The sequence below is a fragment of the Arachis hypogaea genome, chromosome 20 (assembly GCF_003086295.3).
Source record: "Arachis hypogaea cultivar Tifrunner chromosome 20, arahy.Tifrunner.gnm2.J5K5, whole genome shotgun sequence".
Taxonomy (NCBI): Eukaryota; Viridiplantae; Streptophyta; class Magnoliopsida; order Fabales; family Fabaceae; genus Arachis; species Arachis hypogaea.
In genome coordinates, this window is record NC_092055.1 from 22,435,736 (window position 1) to 22,461,049 (window position 25,314).

General features: G+C 37.7%; 1 non-coding gene across 1 annotated transcript; it reads right to left on the reverse strand.

Moving 5' to 3' along the window:
• Positions 1 to 17,579: 17,579 nt before the first annotated feature.
• On the reverse strand, positions 17,580 to 17,687 carry LOC112787040 (small nucleolar RNA R71). Its single transcript, XR_003194477.1, has one exon. It is a non-coding gene; the product is annotated as a small nucleolar RNA R71 (small nucleolar RNA).
• Positions 17,688 to 25,314: the final 7,627 nt, after the last annotated feature.

Genomic DNA, 25,314 nt, shown 5'->3' on the forward strand with positions numbered 1-25,314 from the left:
ACTCATCTTCTGAGGTGGAAAGAATTTGGCCAAGAAAGCATTGACCAACTTTTTCCAAGAGTTCAGGCTTTCTTTAGGTTGTAAGTCTAACCATGTCCTAGCTCTGTCTCTTACAGCAAAGGGGAAAAGCATAAGTCTGTAGACCTTGGGATTAACCCATTGGTCTTAACAGTGTCACAGATTTGCAAGAATTCAGCTAAGAACTGATGAGGATCTTCCAATGGAAGTCCATGAAATTTGCAATTCTGCTGCATTAGAGAAACTAATTGTGGCTTAAGCTCCAATTTGTTTGCTCCAATTGCAGGAATTGAGATGCTTCTTCCATAGAAGTTGGAAGATGGTGCAGTAAAGTCACCAAGCATCTTCCTTGCATCTCCACCATTGTTGTTGGGTTCGGCTGCAATGTCTGCTTCTTTTTCAAAAATTTCTGTAAGGTCCTCTCCGGAGTGTTGTGCTTTAACTTCTCTTAGCTTTCTCTTCAGAGTCCTTTCAGGTTCAGGATCAGCTTCAACAAGAATGTCTTTATCCTTGTTCTTGCTCATATGAAAAAGAAGAGAACAGAAAAGAAGAGGAATCCTCTATGTCACAATATAGAGATTCCTTTATGTGAGTAGAAGAAAAGAAGAATAGAAGAATGAGAATAGAGAGGAGAGAGATGAATTCGAACACAGAGAGGGGGAGAGGGTTCAAATTATGAGTAGAAGAGAATTGTTAGTAAATAAATAAAATAAATAGAAAGAGATGAGAGAGGAAATTCGAATATTAATTAAAAGAAAAGAAAAATATTTTTGTTTTTATTTTAATTATAAGTTAGAATTTGAAATTTAAGAAAAGAAATAAAAGAAAATTGAAAACTAAATAAATCAATTAATTAAAAAGATTTTTGAAAAACTTGTTAGTTAATTTTCGAAAATGATGAGAGGAAAAAGTAGTTAGGTGGTTTTGAAAAAGATAAGAAATAGTAAACTTTTAAAATAAAAAAAAATCAAGTAGTTAATTGAAAAAGATTTGAAAATAAATTTTGAAAAGATAAGAAGTTAGAAAAAGATTTTGAAATTAAATTTTGAAAAATATATGATTGGAATTTATTTTGAAAAAGATTTGAAAAGGAAATTAAAAAGATTTAATTTTTAAAATTAAAGTTGATGACTTGACTAACAAGAAACTAAAAGATATGATTCTAGAATTTAAAGATTGAACTTTTCTTAACAAGAAAGTAACAAACTTGAAATTTTTTTAATCAAAACATTAAATGTTAGTAAAATTTTCGAAAATTATGAAATAAAGTTAAGAAAAAGATTTTGAAAATTAATTTTTTAAAAAAAATATTTTCGAAAACACATAAAAGAAAAATTAAAAAGATTTGATTTTGAAAAAGATTTGAAAAGATAGAATTTTTAAATTGAAATTTTGACTTGACTAACAAGAAACAACTAAATTTTAAAAATCTTTGACTAAGTCAACCCAAAATTTCGAAATTTATGAGTAAAATAAGGAAAGATATTTTTTTTTATTTTTTTTGAATTAATAAAGAAAGAGAAAAATAACAAAATGAAACAAATATAAAAATTTAGGATCGAAACAAACAATGCATGCAAGAACACTTTGAATGTCAAGATGAACACCAAGAACACTTTGAAGATCAAGATGAACATCAAAAACATATTTTTGAAAATTTTTAAGAAAAGAAAGATATGCAAGACACCAAACTTAGAAATTTTTAATGTTTAGACACCATGAATTCGAAAATGCACAAGAAAAACAACAAAAAACACAAAACAAGAAAATCACAAGATCAAACAAAGAAAATCATCAAGAACAACATGAAGATCAAGAAAGAACACATGATGAATTTTCAAAAATCTAGGAAAAAGTAAAATCATGCAATTGACACCAAACTTAAAATTTGACACAAGACTCAAACAAGAAACATAAAAAATTTTTGGTTTTTATGGTTTTATTAACTTTTTTGTATATTTTTCGAAAAAATTTTGGAGAAAGAGAATAAAGAAATTGAAAATTTTTAATAAGAATTCCAGGATTCATTCCATGTTAGTCTAAAGCTCCAGTCCAAAAGAATTAGACATGGCCAAATGGCCAGCCAAGCTTTAGCACAGAATTTTAAATTAGAATCCAAAGGTTCATGTAATGTTATTCTAAAGCTCCGGTCCAAAGGAATTAGACATGGCCAAATGGCCAGCCAAGCTTTAGCATAACAAATACATACAACAATCCAATGAATAAGAATTCAAAGGCTCCTTCAATAGCTGCAATGATAAGTTAAAGCTTCGGTCCAAAAGATTAGACATGGCTTAATAGCCAGCCAAGCTTTAACATATCATCATGAAGCTCGAAGGTGGAATTCATTCTTAAAATTTTTATGAGTTTTTTGAAAACTACATTTTTTTTTCGAAAATAAAAATAAAAAATCTTAAACATAAAATAAAATTACCCAATCTAAACAACAAGATGAACGGTCAGTTGTTCAAACTCAAAATATCCCTGGCAACGACGCCAAAAACTTGGTGCACGAAATTGTGATCACACTTTTCACAACTCCGCACAACTAACCAGCAAGTGCACTGGGTCGTCCAAGTAATACCTTACGTGAGTAAGGGTTGATCCCACGGAGATTGTCGGCTTGAAGCAAGCTATGGTCATCCTGTAAATCTTAGTCAGGCGGATTCAAATGGTTATGAGGTTTTGATAATTAAATGATAAATAAAACATAAAATAAAATAAAATACTTATATAATTCATTGTGGGAATTTCAGATAAGCGTTTTGAGATGTTTTATTGCTTCTGAACCTCTGCTTTCCTATTGTCTTCTTCCAATCATGCGTGCTCCCTTCCATGGCAAACTGTATGATCCTCTCGGATGAAAATTACCAGATACGGTTTCTGCACGGCTAATCAACTATCGGATTTCTCATCTCGGATGAAAAATACCAGGTACAGCTACCGCACGGCTAATTATCTATCGGTTCCCACTAGCGTCGGAATAGGATCTCTCTATCCTTTTGCACACTGTCACTGCGCCCAACATTCGCGAGTTTGAAGCTTGTCACAGTCATCCCTTCCTAGATCCTACTCGGAATACCACAGACAAGGTTTAGACTTTCCGGATCTCAGGAATGCTAACAATTGGTTCTAGCCTATACCACGAAGGTTCTAATCTCACGGATCCGGATGCTCTGTTATCAGGAGAGATGATGCAAATCGTGGATTACAGACCCAAAAGAATATACTCCGGCTGTCGTCCAATGACTACGTTGAACATCATGTAGACCGCTTGTGATTGTCAGGCACGCGGATCTTGGCTAAGCGAGTAATGAAGATAGTGGGTGATTGTCACGGGTCACCCCTTCATTATGACTTAACTAAATTAAGTATGAGAGTATATCTTGGAGAAGAAGTAAGCGTGAATTGAAAGAGAAACAATAGTACTTGCATTAATTCATGAAGAATAGCAGAGCTCCGCACCTTAATCTATGAGGTGTAGAAACTCCACCGTAGAAAATAGATAAGTGAAAAGAGGTCTAGGCATGGCCGAATGGCCAGCTTCCCAAATGGCATAAGATATGATAGCATCTGAATACAATAGTAAAAAGTGCTATTTATACTAAACTAGTTACTAGGGTTTACAGAAATTGAGTAACTAAGTGCAGATAGTGCAGAAATCCACTTATGGGGCCCACTTGGTGTGTGCTTGGACTGAGCATTGAGCTTTACACGTGCATAGGTCTTTTCTAGAGTTAAACGCCAGCTTGGATGCCAGTTTGGGCGTTTAACTCCAGTTTTGGTGCCAGTTCTGGCGTTTTACGCCAGAAAAATGGCCTCTGGCTGTCGTTTGGACACCAGTTTGGGCCACCAAATCTCGGGCAAAGTATGGACGATTATACATTGCTAGAAAGCCCAAGATGTCTACTTTCCAACGCAATTCAGAGCGTGCCAATTGGGCTTCTGTAGCTCCAGAAAATCCATTTCGAGTGCAAGAGGGTCAGAATCCAACAACATCTGCAGTCCTTTCTCAGCCTCTGAATCAGATTTTTGCTCAGGTCCCTCAATTTCAGCCAGAAAATACCTGAAATCAAAGAAAAACACACAAACTCATAGTAAAGTCCAAAAATGTTATTTTTGCATAAAAACTAATATAAATATAATAAAAAGTAACTAAAACATACTAAAAACTATGTAAAAATAATGCCAAAAAGGGTATAAAATATCCGCTCATCAACCAGCAAGTGCACTGGGTCGTCTAAGTAATACCTTACGTGAGTAAGAGTCGATCCCACGGAGATTTTCGGCTTGAAGCAAGCTATGGTTATCTTGTAAATCTTAGTCAGGAGATTAATGATAAAAATAATTTTTATTTATGAAAAGTAAATAACATGAAATAAATGATACTTGTGATTCAGTAATGAGGAACAGGTTGAGGTTCTGGAGATGCTCTATCTTCTGAATCTCTGCTTTCCTATTGTCTTCTTCTCCAAACACGCGTGGCTTCCTTCAATGGCAAGCTGTATGTTGGTGGATCACCGTTGTCAATGGCTACCATCCGTCTTCTCGAATGAAAAATACCAGGCACGGTTTCTGCACGGCTAATCAACTGTCGGATCTCTCGTCTTGGATGAAAAATACCAGGTACAGCTATCACACGGCTAATCATCTGTCGGTTCTCACTAGTGTCGGAATAGGATATCTCTATCCTTTTGCACACTGTCACTGCGCCCAACATTCGTGAGTTTGAAGCTCGTCACAGTCATCCCTTCCTGGATCCTACTCGGAATACCACAGACAAGGTTTAGACTTTTTGGATCCTAGGAATGCTGCCAATTGGTTCTAGCCTCTACCACAAAGGTTCTAATCCCACGGACTCGGTCCGTGGATTAGAGACCCAAGAGATACGCACTCAAGCTGTCGCCCAATAACTACGTTGAGCTCAGGTAGAATGGGAGTGGTTGTCAAGCACGCGTTCATAGATTTGAGAATGGTGGTGAGTGTCACGGATCATCATATTCTCTATATTGAAGTACAAGTGAGTATCTTAGAACAGAATCAAGGGTGATTGAATAGAAAACAATAGTAATGGCATTAATCCATTGAGATATAGCAGAGCTCCTCACCCCCACCTATGGGGTTTAGAGGCTCATGCTGTAGAAGATACAATGTGGAATGTAAAAAATGTCATGAGTTCCAAAATGAATCTCTAAAAGTAATTTTTATACTAAATTAGTAACTTAGGTTTACAGAAAATGAGTAACTAAGTGCAGAAAGTGCAGAAATCCACTTCTGGGACCCACTTATTGTGTGCTTGGGCTGAGCATTGAAGCTTTCACATGAATAAGCCATTCTTGGAGTTAAACTCCAGCTTGGGGGCCAGTTTAGGCGTTTAACTCCAGTTCTGATGCCAGTTTGGACCATCAAATCTCGGGAAAAATATGGACTATTATACATTTCTGGAAAGCCCAAGATGTCTACTTTCCAACTCACATGAGAGCGTGCCAATTGGGCTTCTGTAGCTCCAGAAAATCCACTTTGAGTGCAGGAGAGTCAGAATCCAACAGCATCTGCAGTCCTTTCTCAGCCTCTGAATCAGATTTTTGCTCAGGTCCCTCAATTTCAACCACAAAATACCTGAAATTACAGAAAAATATACAAACTCGTAGTAAAGTCCAGAAATGTGATTTTTGCATAAAAACTAATAAAAATATAATGAAAAGTAACTAAAACATACTAAAAACTACCTAAAAACAATGCCAAAAAACGTATAAATTATCCGCTCATCATGCATCAAGAAATCATTGTGCTAATTGTTATAAAATTAGTCACTCTTACTTACAATGCTTCATTGAAAAAAGAAAAGTAGGAAATCAAACTTACAATGTTGTTTGTAGCTTTAATGCACTTGGGCAACCAAAGTGAATTAACTTCAAAAGATCTAAATTAATTTGGATACCTAAGGTTGATTGAAATCTTATGCAGATGTGCCTAGCATCCAAGAAAAAGAAAGATATGTGGCACTTGGATAATGGGTGTTCTAGGCACATGACTAGAAGGTCAACCTTCTTCATCAAACTGAACAAGTATGATGGAGGTTTTGTGACCTTTGGAGATGATGGAAAAGGTAAAATTGTTGCTGTTGGAAAAGTAGGTAACAATAACTCTACTTTCATTGATGATGTCTTTTTAGTTAATGGCTTAAGGCATAATCTTTTGAGCATAAGTCAATTGTGTGATTTGGGTTATTTGGTGATCTATAAAAGATTAGAATGCTGTGTTGTGAATGAAAAGACAAATGATGTATTATTTATAGCTAAGCGTTGTGACAATGTGTATGGACTTACACTTGAACTAAAAGGATCAAAATGTAGCTTGTTTTCACTCTAAAGAATCTGAAAAGTGTCAATGGCACAAGAGATCGGGCCATGCTAGCATGTTTCAAATAAACAAGCTTATCAAGAAAGGATTAGTGAGAGGTCTTCCTTTGATAAAATTTGACAAAGACATCACTTGCGATGCTTGTCAAATAGGAAAACAAACAAAGAGTTCATTTAAATCAAAGGAAGACATCTCTACTAAAAAACCGCTTGAATTGCTACATATTGATTTATTTGTCCATGAAGAACTCAAAGCTTAGGTGGTAAACATTATGATTTGGTAATAAAGGTTGTAGAAGGCTCAGAGAAGGGGGGTTGAATCTATGACCTTCTTTTAAGTTACTGTAATAACCCTTTTTAAAACAAACTTGCAATCTGAATCTGTTTGAACTCAGCAGTGGAAAATTTATGAGACAATTTTATTTTGTCTCATGAATATCAGAAAACAGAACAGAGTAGGGAAGAGAGAAGCTGACACCATCATGTATCCTGGTTCGGTTGTCTTGTGCAATGCAACCTACGTCTAGTTTCCACCACAATAGTGGTGAAATTTCCACTATAGTTAAAGTATTACATACACCAATTCCACAGGATTGACACAATCCTTTCACACTCAAGTTCTAACCTAACTTGACTTGGTTATGCTAATACCAAACTCTTCCTCTTAGTTCTAACCCAACTAAGAAAGGGGTACCTCACAGGTACATGATACAAGATACAGACTTAACCTAAAGAAATCTGAAATAACTCTAGGCTTTTCACTCATGTGTATCTCTCTGCCTTTTTCTCTCTTAGGCTCTTTCAATGACTCTCTCATTCAGCCTTTTACCTCAAGAAATTACAGAAAGATAAACATTAAAATGTAAATTACAATCTGTAAAACATGAAGGAGATTGACTCTACAACAGCCTCTTTGCTATGTGATAAACCAGATTTGCTAGCCTCTGATTCAGTTCTTCATTCTGACGGAATGCTCCTTTGACTAGGATGCATTGTCCAAGGAGATAAACTTCTTCAGAGAGCTCTTCTCAGAACATACACCTCAAGAACACTGGTTATCTCTCCTTAGTTTTTGAATGGTGAACCAACTTCTTTTGTATCTCCTTGCATGTTGCTGAGTTGCTCTCCCTAGGTCAACTCTCAAGCTTTGTGCTTCACCAACTCACCATCTCACTTTTTGCCATTAATCTTCAAAATAGGAACTTTGGTTCTGATCTTCTCTTATTGACCGAAGGCCACAAGACAGCAGAAACAGATATCTTAAATGGTAAACCCAGATCTTGGCCATTGAAACAACTTGGTCCCCAAGACACACTTATGACCGTAGATGCATAGTAGTGAAGAACAGAGATCATCTTTTCCATGTAACCCAGAATGGATAGGCAGAACGTTGAAGATGAAGAGAAGAAGATATGATGCATGTATAAGGAAATGAAATCACCTTTTAGCTTCTAACTTCTTGATATAGTTTAATGTGGGTGATTAGACTTCAACCTTTTGCTTAACCTTCTCTTTCTTGCTTATTTGGTGAACAACTTAGGAACTAAGCTTTCTCTTACTTCTCTGATTTCTGACCAAGAGGGAAAAAGTACACATTGCTTTTGGCGAAAGTAAATGAGAGGGAATTGCTTGCTATTGGGCTTGGATCAGATATCATTCATGTAGCCCGTTTATTTCTTTGCTTGATTTCTTTTGGGCTTCCTTTGGATTGTAGCCCACCAGCCTTGTTTTTATTTTTCATCCACTTGGGCTGTTGCAATAATGAGTTTTGGCCTGCAACATTTAATCATAAATAATCAACACTAATGATTTAATTTGCCCAATAAAATAATATTTGTCATCATTAATTAATTTAGTTAATTTCTTAACTCAACAATCTCCCCCTTGATGACAAACATAATTAAACATTAACCAAAGGAATTGAAATTTAATAGAGTTAAGAAACTTCCCTTTGAATGATATTGCTTGCTTTTGTTACTCCCCCTTTCTTTTTCAAGAGTAGCTCCCCCTATATTTAAGCTCTTCCTTTTTGTTCCTGTTTACATTATACTTATAGAGAGCACAATAAAGAGCTACACAAAATTCATCTTGACTAAGGGAGTTTAAACAACCAGCAGCACAAAACCAGCCCAATATTCAACATGTCATGTCAGCACTTTTAACAAAGGAACCATTTTAGAAAATGATCATGCTTCAATCAAAACAGGGCATTAAGACTATCATCATAACATAAAAATGAGTTCCAAATCTCATGCCAAAAACTCACTGCAATAGCAGTATTTGCAGATCAAATTCTCATGCAATAAAGAATAATAGTAGCAGTAAAATATCACAGCAAATATGCATAACCTAGCTACTAAAATATCACAGCAATACGCTACTACTCCCCCTTTTGTCATCAAGGGTGGAAAGTAGGCAATATCAAGTAAAATCCGCACCTTAAAACTTGCAAGAAAAGTTAATGCACAGTCTAAAACACCAAATTAATTTAAGGTAAGTGCAGCAGTAGTTAGAGTATTACAGTCATCCGAAATAACAGACAGCAGTTCAAAAAAACACAAGAGAAACAGTTTTCATGAGACAAATCTAGGCATCTGAACCAGTTCCCTCCGAATCAGCTTCTTCTTCAGCATCAGTGGCATGATCTTTATCTTGTTGAAGATTATCAATGAACTTCATAAATACAGCCACTCTATCCCTTAATTTTTGGAGGAAATTCTCATGCTTGCTTGTTAGCTTTCTTTGTTCCTTACTCATGGCAATCATGTGATTGGATTGGGAGACAAATTCTTGGACCACGTCACGAACAACATTAAACAGAGCAGATTTTTGTCCAGTGGAGATGGAAGTGCCTTCAGTGAAAGGAGGAGGAGATTTCTCAGGAATGAACTGATGCCAGAGCATCTTAGGCTAGTTTCACTAGCCTTTTTCTTTGTTTTTAATAGGTTTTATGCACTTTCTTGAGTTATAAGTAAGCAATTGGGTTAGAAATTCATGTATGCCTAGATTCATCCAACCATAGTTAATTTGATGCAATTTCATGAGAATTAGGCTATAATTACTTGTATGCTAAGAATGATGAGAATTTTCATGACTTTAGCAAGGCTTTGATGCATAAATTGGTTGATGACAGGTGAAGAAAAGCATGGGAGGAAGTTGAAGAAGGAGCATGGATGGAAAGAATGAACAAGAAGCAACGTTGGCGGCCAAGTTGGACCACCAACGTTGCCTCAAACGTTGAGAAAGAAGCAGAGCAAGATTCTGCATAATCTGCTGGTACCCACGTTGGAAGGAACGTTGGCAAGCCAACGTTACCCCCAACGTTGTGATAAAATGTGCTTTCTGGAGATTTTAAAAACCTGCAGTGACACGCACGCGTGCTACATGCGTACGCGTGGACTGGAAATTCTGACAATCCACGCGCACGCGCAGCTGGCGCGTACGCGTGGATGGGTAACGTTGGACCCCAAACGCTTCCCCGAACGTTGATGGCCAATGTGCACGATTGTGATCTCAAAATTCTGAATTTGAAAATGTGCAACGACGCGCACACATCTATGGTGTGTACGCGCAGGCTTGACTTTTGAGAATCCACGCGCACGCGTGGATAGGCCAACGTTGGAGGGAATGTTGCCAGTCCAATACTGAAGCCAACGTTCTTCTAAATGCTTTTAAAACTGGAAGTGGGATTTTTGCATCCACGCGCATGCGTACAACACGCGCACGTGTGAATGAGCAATCTGTCCCCAAGGGCGCAAACGCGCAAGGCACGCGTACGCGTGGGTAGCAGAATGTTGGCACTCCAACATTGAGTCAAATGCCAATGACAGCAAGTGTATCTAGTTTTTAAGAAAGGCATTTGAGTCAACGTTGACCATCAAACGTTGACTCCAACTTGAGCACCAGAACTTTGCAATTCAAATAGATCTCTTCTCAACAGCAAGGAAAACCAATTGGAGCGACTTCAACCCAATTCCATCAAGGTCAAAAGCTCAATTGAGAGATTGAAGATCAATGGAAGAGAGTGTATAAATAGCTTAGGATTTAAGTTAGAAAAAAAGAATTTTTAATTTGGCTAGCGACACTCTGCTAATTTTGATTTTTCTGCAATTCTTTCAATTTTGAATGTATCTTTCAATTCCATTTTCCATTTTGAGAGCTATAAACAACTAAACCCCTTTCATTGGGTTAGGGAGCTCTATTGTAATTCAATGGATCAATAGTAGTTTTCATCTTCTCCTTCTTTCTTTTCTCTTGATTTTGTTAGAAAGCTTTCGATCTTAATTCAATTGGGTAGTTGTCTTGACAGAGAAGCTACCCATAATTGGAATTCCTCTGATCCTTGAGAGAGGTATGAGGAATTCATGCTGGAAATGCTTTCTCACATTGGATTAGATTAGGGGTTGGATGGATATTGTGACATTTAATCCTACCAATACTTTGATCTATGAATTTGTGTGGTCTAATCAGTGACCGAACTTCATCTCTTCCCATGAGCAATTAAATCAAGACATTGGGCAATTGTTCATGCTTAGAGAGATTGGTGAGCCAAGACATTTGGATCCAATCATCTAAGATTGCCAAGCAAAGTCAATGAATGCATTGATTGAGGAAGAGATGAAAATGAATTGATCCGGAGAGTTCAATATCTCCTGAAACCCAATGAATCCCCATCTCTGATCTACCCATTCTTTTATATTCTACTTCTTTAATTTCATGCTAGATCCCCATTCCCATTTAATTCCTTGCACTTTAAGCTTCTGTCATTTAATTTCCTACAATTTAATTTCTGTCATTTAATTTCTTGCAATTTAAGTTTTCCGCCAAATTTACATTCTGCAATTCTCAACCAAATCTGATTTCGCTCAACTAGCACAATTCTCCAATTAACATTGATCAACCAACCAATCCCTGTAGGATTCGACCTCACTCTACAGTGAGTTTTTACTTGACGATAATCCGGTGCACTTGCCAGAAGGAAATTGTTGAGAGACAGTTTTCAGGTGAATCATGAACTCGTCATTTTCATCATTTAGAACCACTCTCTCAGAACGAGTAGGTCTTTTTTGCTGTTTCACTGCACCACCTCCCTTTAGATCTGAATGTCTATTTTCATAATCCTCATTGGACAAATTAACATCAAAATACTCAAAGATACAAGTTAGAAACATGCCATAAGGAAGGGCTTTATCTTTCTCACTTCTAACAGAGTCAAACATGTATCTAACCATCAAATAAGCAAAAGAAATTTCTGTTTTAGTGAGCAGGGCATACAAAATAAGAGTGTCAGTATAAGATACCCTTTGATATAAACCACTTTGAGGAAGAATGATGTGGTTGACAATACGGTGCAACTGAGCACGTTCATATCCTAGGTCTTTGTGAGTGGGTGCAATCCCATCAATCAAGAAAAATGTTCACAAATATGAGCCAAAGCATCATTGAAAGAAATACCAACTCCTTCATCCCACTTAATGAAAGTATAAGAACAAGCTCTAACATCAGTATATTTCAATGAATCACTGATTGTTTCATTATTTAAAACAATATATCGGCCCTTGACATAAGAATGCACACTTCTGTCATGATATGTCATGTTAATATGTCATGTTAGCATAAAACTCTTTGACCAAAAGAGGGTAAACAGGCTTTTTAATGTTAAAAAGGTGATTCCAGTCTAAAAAATCTAAATTTTCAACAAATAGAAAACCTTTTTTTTTTAAGTTTGTCAAGTCAGCAAAAAAAGAGGAACACAGGGTAAGGTACTTAATAACTCCTTCATAAAAGTCATTGTTCATGGCAGACTTAAATTTATAAGGGTTATAGTTGGAAGGAGAAGTCATAAAGTGGAATTTATGAGCAAATGGATCAATGTCTGGTTCTCTAACAGATTTAAGAGGGAGTCGAGGTTTACCTCTTTGAGAACGCAAGGGAACAGACCTTGTCTTAGGTTGTGTGGGCTCAGAGGTAGGTTCAATCGCGGCTGGTCTTTTCCCTTTCGATGAACTCGACTTCGACGAACCCGGTTTGGATGGAGGTTCCTTCGGTGGTGGCGTCTGCTTGGCTGAAGGTGGAAACCTAGAAGGATTCTTAGTGCAAGCCATAGGATCCGGACGAGGAGGTGAGGTTGGAGGAGAAGGAGAAGGAGTGAAGGTTCGGTCCTGAAAACGAGTGGAGGGTTTTTGTTTTGCAGGAAGCTTGTATATCTTCTCACGAGGAGGCTTTTAAGATATGGTTTTCTTCCTTATTTGGTTGGTTTCATACTTTTGAAGAAAGAGAAGCAATAAAGTTAGTGGGGAGAAACTAAAGGGTTGCAGGAGTTATGGAGGGAGAAGAAGAAGTATTGGTAACCATACCCAAAAGAAAATTTTTTAAAACCATGCAACTGCATCACCTCTGATTTGACTTGAAAGGACTTGACATCACAAAAAGAAAGATTTTATTTTATTTAAAATTAAAAGGGAAATTAGTTTTAAAGTTTAAAACTTTTTGGACTTAAAAAAAACTAAAGCAAACAGGCCAACAAAAACAAAACAAAACTCATGTAACATTCATATTGATCCCAGAGGTGGTTTGGTTTAAGAAAACACATTAGACCACTCATGTTCCGATTTTTTGAGGTTGGCCCAGATAAATCTGCACGTGCAACAAGCCCAGAGAACGCTGTTTGAAGAGAACGTTCTTTACTTGCCCAGAATTATCTCATACCTGTTTATGAGACAAAAATTCCAACAAACACATCAGCAACTTTCAAACAATGAATCATAGCTTAAAATCCCTAGACTAGTCCTAAGCATACAAAATCTGTCCTCAGCTAGTGGTTTTGTGAAAATATCTGCTAATTGCTCCTCTGATTTAACAAATTGAATGCTAATATCCCCCTTTTGAACATGTTCTCTTATTGAGTAAAATTTCACTTCAATATGCTTAGTCCTAGAGTGCAAAACTAGATTTTTAGATATATTGATGGCACTCATATTATCACACAACAAGGGAATATTTACAGCATCTAATTTGTAATCAGCAAGCTGTGTTTTTAACCACATAAGCTGAGAACAATAAGAAGAAGCAGCTATATACTCAGTCTCTACAGTGGATAAAGCCACTGTTGGCTGCTTCTTACTTGACCAAACATTCAAGGACTTTCCAAGGAAGCAACATAAGCCTGATGTGCTTCTTCTATCAACTCTATCACCAGCAAAATCTGCATCACAATAACCAACTACAGAAAAATCATGAATCTTAGGATACCAAAGACCAAAATTGGATGTGCCATGAATATATCTAATGATAATCTTAACTGCAGAAAGATGAGACTTGATGAGCGGATAATTTATATGCTTTTTGGCATTGTTTTTAGTATGTTTCTAGTATATTTTAGTTAGTTTTTATTATGTTTTTATTAGTTTTTAAATAAAAATCACATTTCTGGACTTTACTATGAGTTTGTGTGTTTTTCTGTGATTTCAGGTATTTTCTGGCTGAAATTGAGGGACCTGAGCAAAAATCTGATTCAGAGGCTGAAAAAGGACTGCAGATGATGTTGGATTCTGACCTCCCTGCACTCGAAGTGGATTTTCTGGAGCTACAGAAGCCCAATTGGTGCGCTCTCAATTGCGTTGGAAAGTAGACATCCTGGGCTTTCCAGCAATATATAATAGTCCATATTTTGCCAGAGATTTGATGGCCCAAATTGGCATTCCAAGTCAGCATAGCAATTTTGGCGTCAAAACGCTAGAACTGGCATAAAAGCTGGAGTTAAACGCCCAAACTGGCATAAAAGCTGGCGTTTAACTCCAAGAAAAGTCTCTACATGTGAAAACTTCAATGCTCAGCCCAAGCACACACCAAGTGGGCCCGGAAGAAGATTTTTGCATTAATTACTTATTTCTGTAACCCTAGGCTACTAGCTTCTATAAATAGGACCTTTTGCTATTGTATTTTCATCCATCTTTGATTAGTCTTATGCTATCTTAGACCTTTATGGGGGCTGGCCATTCGGCCATGCCTGGACATTCATTACTTTTGTATTTTCAACGGTGGAGTTTTTACACACCATAGATTAAGGTGTGGAGCTCTGCTGTTCCTCATGAATTAATGCAAAGTACTACTGTTTTCTATTCAATTCACGCCTACTTCTTCTCTAAGATATACACTCGTTCTTTAACCTTAAGAATGTGATGATCCGTGACACTCATCATCATTCTTACCTATGAACGCGTGCCTGACAACCACTTCTGTTCTACTTGCAATAGCTTGAGTGCGTATCTCTTAGCCTCCTGGTTCATAACGCATGGTTGCCTCGCCTAACAACCGAGCCTTACATTCCATGAGATCAGAGTCTTCGTGGTATAGGCTAGAATCAATTGGCAGCATTCTTGAGATCTGAAAAGTCTAAACCTTGTCTGTGGTATTCCGAGTAGGATCTGGGAAGGGATGACTATGATGAGCTTCAAACTCGTGAGTGTTGGGCGTAGTGACAGACGCAAAAGGATCAATGGATCCTATTCCAACATGATCGAGAACCGACAGATGATTAGCCGTGTGGTGATAGCGCATTTGGACCATTTTCACTAAGAGGACGGGAGGTAGCCATTGACAACGGTGAAACCCAACATAAGCTTGCCATGGAAAGGAGTATGAATGATTGGAAGAAGGCAATAGGAAAGCAGAGGTTCAGAAAGAACAAAGCATCTTCATACGCTTATCTGAAATTCTCACCAATGAATTACATAAGTATCTCTATCCTATTTTATGTTTTATTTATCTTTTAATTATCAATTCTCCATAACCATTTGAATCCGCCTGACTGAGATTTACAAGATGACCATAGCTTGCTTCAAGCCGACAATCTCCGTGGAATCGACCCTTACTCACGTAAGGTTTATTACTTGGACGACCCAGTGCACTTGCTGGTTAGTTGTGTGGAGTTGTGACAAAGAGTTGAGATTACAATTGTGCGTACCAAGTTGTTGGCGCCATTGATGATCACAATTTTGTGCACCAAGTTTTGGGCGCCGTTGCCAGGGATTGTTCGAGTTTGGACAACTGACGGTTCATCTTGTTGCTCAGATTACGTAATTTTATTTTATGTTTAAGCTTTTTATTTTTCAATTTTCGAAAAATTTCAAAAAAAAAAAATATATTTTACTTTGTTCTTCAGAATTTTTAAGAATGAATTCTAGAGTTTCAGATGATACTTTCATCATCACATGAGCTAGTTGATTCCCATCAATTTGGCTGTTGTATGTAATGTCTGCTGAAGCTTGCCTAGCCATGTCTAATCTTTTAGACTGAAGCTTTAGACTAACATTGCATGATTCCTAGAATTTCGATTAAAAAATTTGAGTTTAATTATTTTCTCTTAAATTTTCGAAAAAAAATAATACAAAAAAATTTTATAAAATCATAAAACCAAAAATATTTCGTGTTTTTTGTTTAAGTCTAGTGTCAATTTTTAAGTTTAGTGTCCTACATATTTTTAACTTTCTTGCAATTTTTTGAATATATGCATTATGTTCTTCATTAATCTTCAAGTTGTTCTTGATGATTTCACTGCTCTGATCTTTAATTTCTCTTGTTTTGTGTGTTTTGTTGTTTTTCATATGCATTTTTAATTTGTCATTGTCCCTAGTATACAAACTTCTAAGTTTGGTGTCTTGCATGCATTGTTTGTTTGATCTTAAGTTTTCCATGATTAGTCGCATTTTGGTTGTTTCTCATCATTAAAAATTCAAAAATTTTCAAAACTATGTCTTTTCAAGTCAATAATACAGAGAATTGAAGATTCAGAATATACAGCAGAGGAATTACAGAGAAAAAGCTAGGCGTTCAAAACGCCCAGTGAGGAAGGAAAACTGGCGTTTAAACGCCAGCTAGAGTACCTGGCTGGGCGTTAAACGCCCAAAAATGTAGTATTTTGGGCGTTAAACGCCAGAATGGATACCATTCTGGGCGTTTAATGCCAGGATGGCACAAGAGGGAAGATTTTATTTTTAATTCAAATCTTTTTCAAATTTTCATAATTTTTCAAAATTAAATTTTTTTCAAATCATATCTTTTCAAAATCAATTTCTTTCCATTCTTTTCATTTTCAAAAATCCTTGCTACAATTAATGATTTGATTCAAAATTTTCAAGTTGTTACTTGCCTATTAAGAAAGGATCAAATTTTTAAATTCTAGAATCATGTCTTTTAATTTCTTGTTAGTCAAGTAATCAACTTTAATTTTAAAACCTTCTTTTTTAATTTGATTTTCAATCATATCTTTTCAATCATATCTTCTCAATCACATCTTTTTCAAAATAATTTTCAATCATATCTTTTTAATTTTTAATTTCAAAAATTGTTTTCAAAATCAATTAACTATTACCTCAATTTCAATTTTCGAAATCATCAACCAATTTTTCAAAATCTCTTTTAATTATTTCAAAATCTTTTTAATTTAATTTCGAAAATTCTTTCCCCCTTTCTCACATTCTTCTACTTAAAGGACTAACACTCCTCCTCAATGTGCAATTCGAACTTTCTCCTTCTTTATATGTTCGAATTTTTCTCCTTCTACCTCCTCCTTCTATTCTTCTTTTCCTGTGACATCTCAAGGAATCTCTATACTGTGACATAGAGGATTCCATACTTTCTTCTCCTCTCTTTCATATGAGCAGGAGCAAGGACAAGGGCATTCTTGTTGAAGCTGATCCTGAACCTGAAAGGACCTTGAAGAGAAAGCTAAGAGAAGCTAAAGTACAACTCTCTTCAGAGGACCAAACAGAAATTTTCAAACAAGAAGAAGCCATGGTAGCCGAAAATAACAACAATGCCAACAATGCAAGGAAGGTGCTTGGTGACTTTACTGCACCTACTCCCGACTTTTATCGGAGAAGCATCTCTATCCCTACCATTGGAGCAAACAACTTTGAGCTTTAGCCTCAATTAGTTTCTCTAATGCAACAGAATTGCAAGTTTCATGGACTTCCATTAGAAGATCCTCATCAGTTCTTAGCTGAATTCTTGCAAATCTGTAATACTGTTAAGACTAATGGGGTTGACCCTGAGGTCTACAGACTTATGCTCTTCCCTTTTGCTGTAAGAGACAGAGCTAGGACATGGTTGGACTCACAACCTAAAGAAAGCCTGAACTCTTGGGAAAAGCTAGTCAATGCCTTCTTGGCAAAGTTCTTTCCACCTCAAAAATTGAGTAAGCTTAGAGTGGAAGTCCAAACCTTTAGACAGAAAGAAGGTGAATCCTTCTATGAAGCTTGGGAAAGATACAAGCAATTGATCAGAAGGTGTCCTTCTGACATGCTTTCAGAATGGAGCATCATAGGAATCTTCTATGATGGTCTGTCTGAACTGTCCAAGATGTCATTGGACAGCTCTGCTGGAGGATCTCTTCATCTGAAGAAGACGCCTGCAGAAACTTAGGAACTCATTGAAATGATTGCAAATAACCAATTCATGTAAACTTCTGAAAGGAATCCTGTGAATAATGGGACAAATCAGAAGAAAGGAGTTCTTGAGATTGATACTCTGAATGCCATATTGGCTCAGAACAAAATATTGACTCATCAAGTCAATATGATTTCTCATAGTCTGTCTGGAATGCAAGCAGCAACAGGCAGTACCAAAAAAGCTTCATCTGAAGAAGAAGCTTATGATCCTGAGAACCCAGCAATGGAAGAGGTGAATTACATGGGAGAACCCTATGGAAACACCTATAATCTTTCATGGAGAAATCACCTAAATCTCTCATGGAAGGACCAACAGAGGCCCCAACAAGGCTTCAACAACAGTAGTGGGGGAAGAAATAGGTTTAGCAATAGCAAGCCTTTTCCATCATCTTCTCAGCAACAGACAGAGAATTCTAAGCAGAGCTACTCTGACTTAGCAACCATAGTCTCTGATCTAATTAAAACCACTCAAAGTTTCATGACTGAAACAAGGTCCTCCATTAGAAATTTGGAGACACAAGTGGGTCAGCTGAGTAAGAAAGTCACTGAACTCCCTCCTAGTACTCTCCCAAGCAATACAGAAGAGAACCCAAAGAGAGAATGCAAGGCCATAAACACGTCCCACATGGCCGAATGCATAGAGGAGGGAAAGGCAGTGATTTTCACTGAGGAAGACCTCAATGGACGTCCACTGGCCTCCAAGGAGTTCCCTAATAAGGAACCATGGGAATCTGAGGCTCATACAGAGACCATAGAAATTCCATTAAATTTACTTCTGCCATTCATGAGCTCTGATGAGTATTCTTCCTCTGAAGAGGATGAAGATGTTACTGAAGAGCAAGTTGCTAAGTACCTTGGAGCAATCATAAAGTTAAATGCCAAGTTATTTGGTAATGAGACTTGGGAGGATGAACCGCCCTTGCTCACCAAAGAACTGGATGACTTGACTAGGCAGAGATTACCTCAGAAGAAACAAGATCCTGGAAAGTTCTCAATACCTTGTACCATAGGCACCATGACCTTTGAGAAGACTCTGTGTGACCTAGGGTCAAGCATAAACCTCAAGTCTCTCTCTGTAATGGAGAAGCTAGGGATCCTTGAGGTACAAGCTGCAATAATCTCACTAGAGATGGCAGACAATTCAAGAAAATAGGCGTATGGACTTGTAGAGGATATCTTGGTAAAGGTTGAAGGCCACTACATCCCTGCTGATTTCATAATCCTAGACACTAGGAAGTGTATGGATGAATCCATCATCCTTGGCAGACCCTTCCTAGCCACAACAAAAGGTGTGATTGATGTTGACAGAGGAGAATTGGTCCTTCAAGTGAATGAGGACTCCCTTGTGTTTAAGGCTCAAGGATCTCCCTCTGTAACCATGGAGAGGAAGCATGAAAAGCTTCTCTCATTACAGAGTCAAATAGAGCCCCCACATTCAAACTCTAAGTTTGGTGTTGGGAGGCCATCATCATGCTCTGAGTATTTGTAAAGCTTCATGAGAGCCCACTGTCAAGCTATTGACATTAAAGAAGCGCTTGTTGGGAGGCAACCTAATTTTATTATATCTATTCATTTTCTATTGTTATTTTATGTTTTCTGTAGGTTGATGATCATGTGAAGTCACAAAAATAACTGAAAAAGCAAAAATAGAATGAAAAATAGTATTAAAAATAGCACACCCTGGAGGAGAAGCTTACTGGCGTTTAAACGCCAATAAGGGTAGCAGAATGGGTGTTAAACGCCCAGTCTGGCACCATTCTGGGCGTTTAATGCCAGAAATGGGCACAGAGCTGGCATTTAATGCCAGAAAAGGGCACAAAGCTGTCATTAAATGCCAGAAAGGGGAGAAAAGCTGGCGTTAAATGCCAGAAATAGGCAGCAACTTGGCGTTTAACGCCAGGATTGGCAATCAAGGGGGCGTTTACACGCCACATGATGCAGAGATGAGAAATCCTTGACACCTCAGGATCTGTGGACCCTACAGGATCCCCACCTACTTCATCTCTCTCTCTCCTCTTCACACCTCTCCATAACACCCTTCCCCAACTACCCCTCACCTATCAAATCCTACCCTCTTCTCTATAATCTCTTCACCAATCCACATCCATCCATCATAAAACCCCACCTACCTCACCATTCAAATTCAAACCACTTTTCCTCCCAAACCCACCCATACATGGCCGAAACCTACCCCTCTCTCCACTCCTATATAAACCCATCTTCACTCCTTCATTTTCACACAACATCATACACCCTACTCACCCCCTTGGCCGAAACACTAACCCCCCTCTATCTCCTCTATTTCTTCTTCCTCTACTCTCTTCTTTCTTCTTTTGCTCGAGGATGAGCAAACCTTCTAAGTTTGGTGTGGTAAAAGCGTTGCTTTTTATTTTTCCATAACCATTTATGGCACCAAAGGCCGGAGAAACCTATAGAAAGAGGAAAGGGAAGGCGAAAGCTTCCACCTCTGAGTCATGGGAGATGGAGAGATTCATCTCAAGGGTGCATCAAGACCACTTCTATAAAGTTGTGGCCAAGAAGAAGGTGATCCTCGAGGTCCCTTTCAAGCTCAAAAAGGGTGAATATCCGGAGATCCGACATGAGATTCGAAGAAGAGGTTGGGAAGTTCTCACCAATCCCATTCAACAAGTCGAAATCTTAATGGTTCAAGAGTTCTATGCAAATGCATGGATCACCAAGAACCATGATCAAAGTGTGAACCCGGATCCAAAGAATTGGCTTACAATGGTTCGGGGGAAATACTTAGATTTCAGTCTGAAAAATGTAAGGTTAGCATTCAACTTGCCCATGATGCAAGGAGATGCACGCCCCTACGCTAGAAGGGTCAACTTTGATCAAAAGTTGGACCAAGTCCTCATAGATATTTGTGAAGAGGGCGCTCAATGGAAGAGAGATTCAAGAGGGAAGCCGGTTCAACTAAGAATGCATGACCTCAAGCCTGTGGCTAGAGGATGGTTGGAGTTCATCCAACGCTCAATTATTCCCACTAGCAACCAGTCTGAAATTACTATAGACCGGGCTATCATGATCCATAGCATCATGATTGGAGAGGGAGTAGAAGTTCATGAGGTTATATCCCTAGAACTCTACTAGGTGGCGGACAAGTCCTCTACTTTGGCAAGGTTAGCCTTCCCTCATCTCATTTGTCACCTCTGCAATTCGGCTGGAATTGACATAGAGGAAGACATCCTTATTGATGAGGACAAGCCCATCACTAAGAAAAGGATGGAGCAAACAAGAGATCTCACTCATGGGCAAGAGCATGAGGAAATTCCTCATCATGAAATCCCTGAGATGCCTCAAGGGATGCATTTTCCTCCACAAAACTATTGGGAGCAAATCAACACCTCCCTAGGAGAATTAAGTTCCAATATGGGACAACTAAGGGTGGAGCACCAAGAGCATTCCATCCTCCTCTATGAAATTAGAGAAGACCAAAGAGTCATGAGGGAGGAGCAACAAAGGCAAGTAAGAGACATTGAGGAGCTCAAGCACTCCATAAGATCTTCAAGAGGAAGAACAAGCCGCCATCACTAAGGTGGACCCGTTCTTTTATTTTCTTGCTCTTATTTTTTCTGTTTTTCGAATCATATGCTTTATGTTTTATTTATGTTTGTGTCTTTATTACATGATCATTAGTGTCTTAGTGTCTATGCCTTAAAGCTATGAATATCCTATGAATCCATCACCTTTCTTAAATGAAAAATGTTTTTAATTATAAAAGAAAAAGAAGTACATGAATTTTGAATTTTAAATAGTTTAATTATTTTGATGTGGTGTCAATACTTTTTGTTTTCTGAAGGAATGCTTGAACAGTGCATATTTTTGAATTTGTTGTTTATGAATGTTAAAATTGTTGGCTCTTGAAAGAATAATGGAAAAGGAAAAATGTTATTGATAATCTGAAAAATCATAAAATTGATTCTTGAAGTAAGAAAAAATAGTGAAAAGCTTGCGGAAAAAAAAAAGAAAAAAAAGAAGCGAAAAAAAATTAAAAGAAAGAAAAAGAAAAAGCAAGCAGAAAAAGCCAATAGCCATTTAAACCAAAAGGCAAGGGTAAAATAAAAAGGATCCAAGGCTTTGAGCATCAGTGGATAGGAGGGCCCACAGGAATAAAATCCTGGCCTAAGCGGCTAAACCAAGCTATCCCTAACCATGTGCTTGTGGCGTGAAGGTGTCAAGTGAAAAGCTTGAGACTGAGCGGTTAAAGTCGTGGTCCAAAGCAAAAAGAGTGTGCTTAAGAGCTCTAGACACCTCTAATTTGGGACTTTAGCAAATCTGAGTCACAATGTGAAAAGGTTCACCCAATTATGTGTCTGTGGCATTTATGTATCCGGTGGTAATACTGGAAAACAAAATGCTTAGGGTCACGGCCAAGACTCATAAAGTAACTGTGTTCAAGAATCAACAATACTAAACTAGGAAAATCAATAACACTATCTAAATTCTGAGTTCCTATAGATGCCAATCATTCTAAACTTCAAAGGATAAAGTGAGATGCCAAAACTGTTCAGAAGCAAAAAGCTAAAAGCCCCGCTCATCTAATTAAGACTGATCTTCATAGATGTTTTTGGAATTCATTGTATATTCTCTCCTTTTTATCCTACTTTGTTTTTAGTTTCTTAGGGACAAGCAACAATTTAAGTTTGGTGTTGTGATGAGCGGATAATTTATACGCTTTTTGGCATTATTTTTAGCATGTTTCTAGTATATTTTAGTTAGTTTTTATTATGTTTTTATTAGTTTTTAAATAAAAATCACATTTCTGGACTTTACTATGAGTTTGTGTGTTTTTCTGTGATTTCAGGTATTTTCTGGCTGAAATTGAGGGACCTGAGCAAAAATCTGATTCAGAGGCTGAAAAAGGACTGCAGATGCTGTTGGATTCTGATCTCCCTGCACTCGAAGTGGATTTTCTGGAGCTACAGAAGACCAATTGGTGTGCTCTCAATTGCATTAGAACGTAGACATCCTGGGCTTTTCAGCAATATATAATACTCCATATTTTTTCCGAGATTTGATGGCCCAAATTGGCATTCCAAGTCAGCATAGAAATTTTGGCGTCAAAACGCCAGAACTGGCATAAAAGCTGGAGTTAAACGCCCAAACTGGCACAAAAGCTGGCATTTAACTCCAAGAAAAGTCTCTACATGTGAAAGCTTCAATGCTCAGCCCAAGCACACACCAAGTGGGCCTAAAAGAAGATTTCTGCATTAATTACTTTTTTCTGTAACCCTAGGCTACTAGCTCTCTATAAATAGGACCTTTTGCTATTGTATTTTCATCCATCTTTGATTAGTCTTATGCTATCTTAGACCTTTATGGGGGCTGGCCATTCGGCCATTCCTGGACCTTCATTACTTTTGTATTTTCAACGATGGAGTTTTTACACACCATAGATTAAGGTGTGGAGCTCTGCTATTCCTCATGAATTAATGCAAAGTACTACTGTTTTCTATTCAATTCACGCCTACTTCTTCTCTAAGATATACACTCGTTCTTCAACCTTAAGAATGTGATGATCCGTGACACTCATCATCATTCTTACCTATGAACGCGTGCCTGACAACCACTTCCATTCTACTTGCAATAGCTTGAGTGCGTATCTCTTAGCCTCCTGGTTCATGACGCATGGTTGCCTCGCCTGACAACCAAGCCTTCCATTCCATGAGATCAGAGTCTTCGTGGTATAAGCCAGAATCAATTGGCAGCATTCTTGAGATCCGGAAAGTCTAAACCTTGTCTGTGGTATTCCGAGTAGGATCTGGGAAGGGATGAATGTGACGAGCTTCAAACTCGCGAGTGTTGGGCGTAGTGACAGATGCAAAAGGATCAATGGATCCTATTCTAACATGATCGAGAACCGACAGATGATTAGCCGTGCGGTGATAGCGCATTTGGACCACTTTCACTAAGAGGACGGGAGGTAGCCATTGACAATGGTGAAACCCAACATAAGCTTGCCATGGAAAGGAGTATGAATGATTGGAAGAAGGCAATAGGAAAGCAGAGGTTCAGAAGGAACAAAGCATCTTCATACGCTTATCTGAAATTCTCACCAATGAATTACATAAGTATCTCTATCCTATTTTATGTTTTATTTATCTTTTAATTATCAATTCTCCATAACCATTTGAATCCGCCTGACTGAGATTTACAAGATGACCATAGCTTGCTTCAAGCTGACAATCTCCGTGGGATCGACCCTTACTCACGTAAGGTTTATTACTTGGACGACCCAGTGCACTTGCTGGTTAGTTGTGCGGAGTTGTGACAAAGAGTTGAGATTACAATTGTGTGTACCAAGTTGTTGGCGCCATTGATGATCACAATTTCGTGCACCAAGACTCTTTTGGTTTAGATTGGAATCTTGAACACATTCCAACGCTTTGCACAATATCAGGTCTAGAGGAAGTAAAATACATAAGAGAGCCAATCATTCTTCTATACCTAGTCTCATCTACATCTTTCTCAGTTTCTCCCTTGTCTAATTTTGAATTAGGGTGCATGGGAGTTCCCATGGGTTTGGCATTGTCCATACCAAATTTCTTAACTAGTTCCTTGGCATACTTCTCTTGATGAATGAAAATACCTTTTTTAGTTTGTTTAATTTGCAGCCCAAGGAAAAAATTAAGTTCACCCATCATACTCATGTCAAATTCACTTGTCATGAGTTTTCCAAATTCAGTACATAGGGATTCATTGGCTTATCCAAAAATAATGTCATCAACATATATTTGGACTAGAATGAAAGAATCATTAGAATTTTTTATAACTAGAGTAGTGTCTGTGGTGCCTCTTTGAAAACCATTTTTCAAAAGAAAAGAGCTAAGTTTCTCATACCAAGCTTTAAGAGCTTGTCTCAAACCATAGAGAGCTTTTGATAATTTGAAAACATGGTTGGAAAATTCTTTATTTTCAAAACCTGGTGGCAGCTCCACATACACTTTCCTATCTATCACACCATTTAAGAATGCACATTTCACATCCATTTGATATAATTTAAAACCACAAAAGGCAGCATAAGCTAAAAGAAGTCTTATGGCTTCCATTCAGACAACAGAGGCAACGGATTCATCAAAGACTATTCCTTCTTCTTGGCCATATCCTTTTTCCACTAGCCTCGCTTTATTTCTTGCAATGCTACCATCTTCTCCTAGCTTATTCCGAAAAATCCACTTGGTGCCGGTCACTTTCTTTTCATTCAGCCTTGGAACCAATGTCCAAACTTGGTTCTTTTCAAACTCATGAAGCTCATCTTCCATTGCCTTTACCCAAGAAGGGTCATCAAGGGCTTCCTTGACATTTTGAGGCTCCATTTGAGAAGAAGGGCAATGTTTGTTCCTTCATTTGCCTTTCTAGTTGAAGACCGAGTTTTAACCCCATGAGAGACGTCCCCAATGACAAATTCCTCAAGTTAATTCTTCAAGAATCTCCATTCACGAGGTCTGGTGGACTTGGAG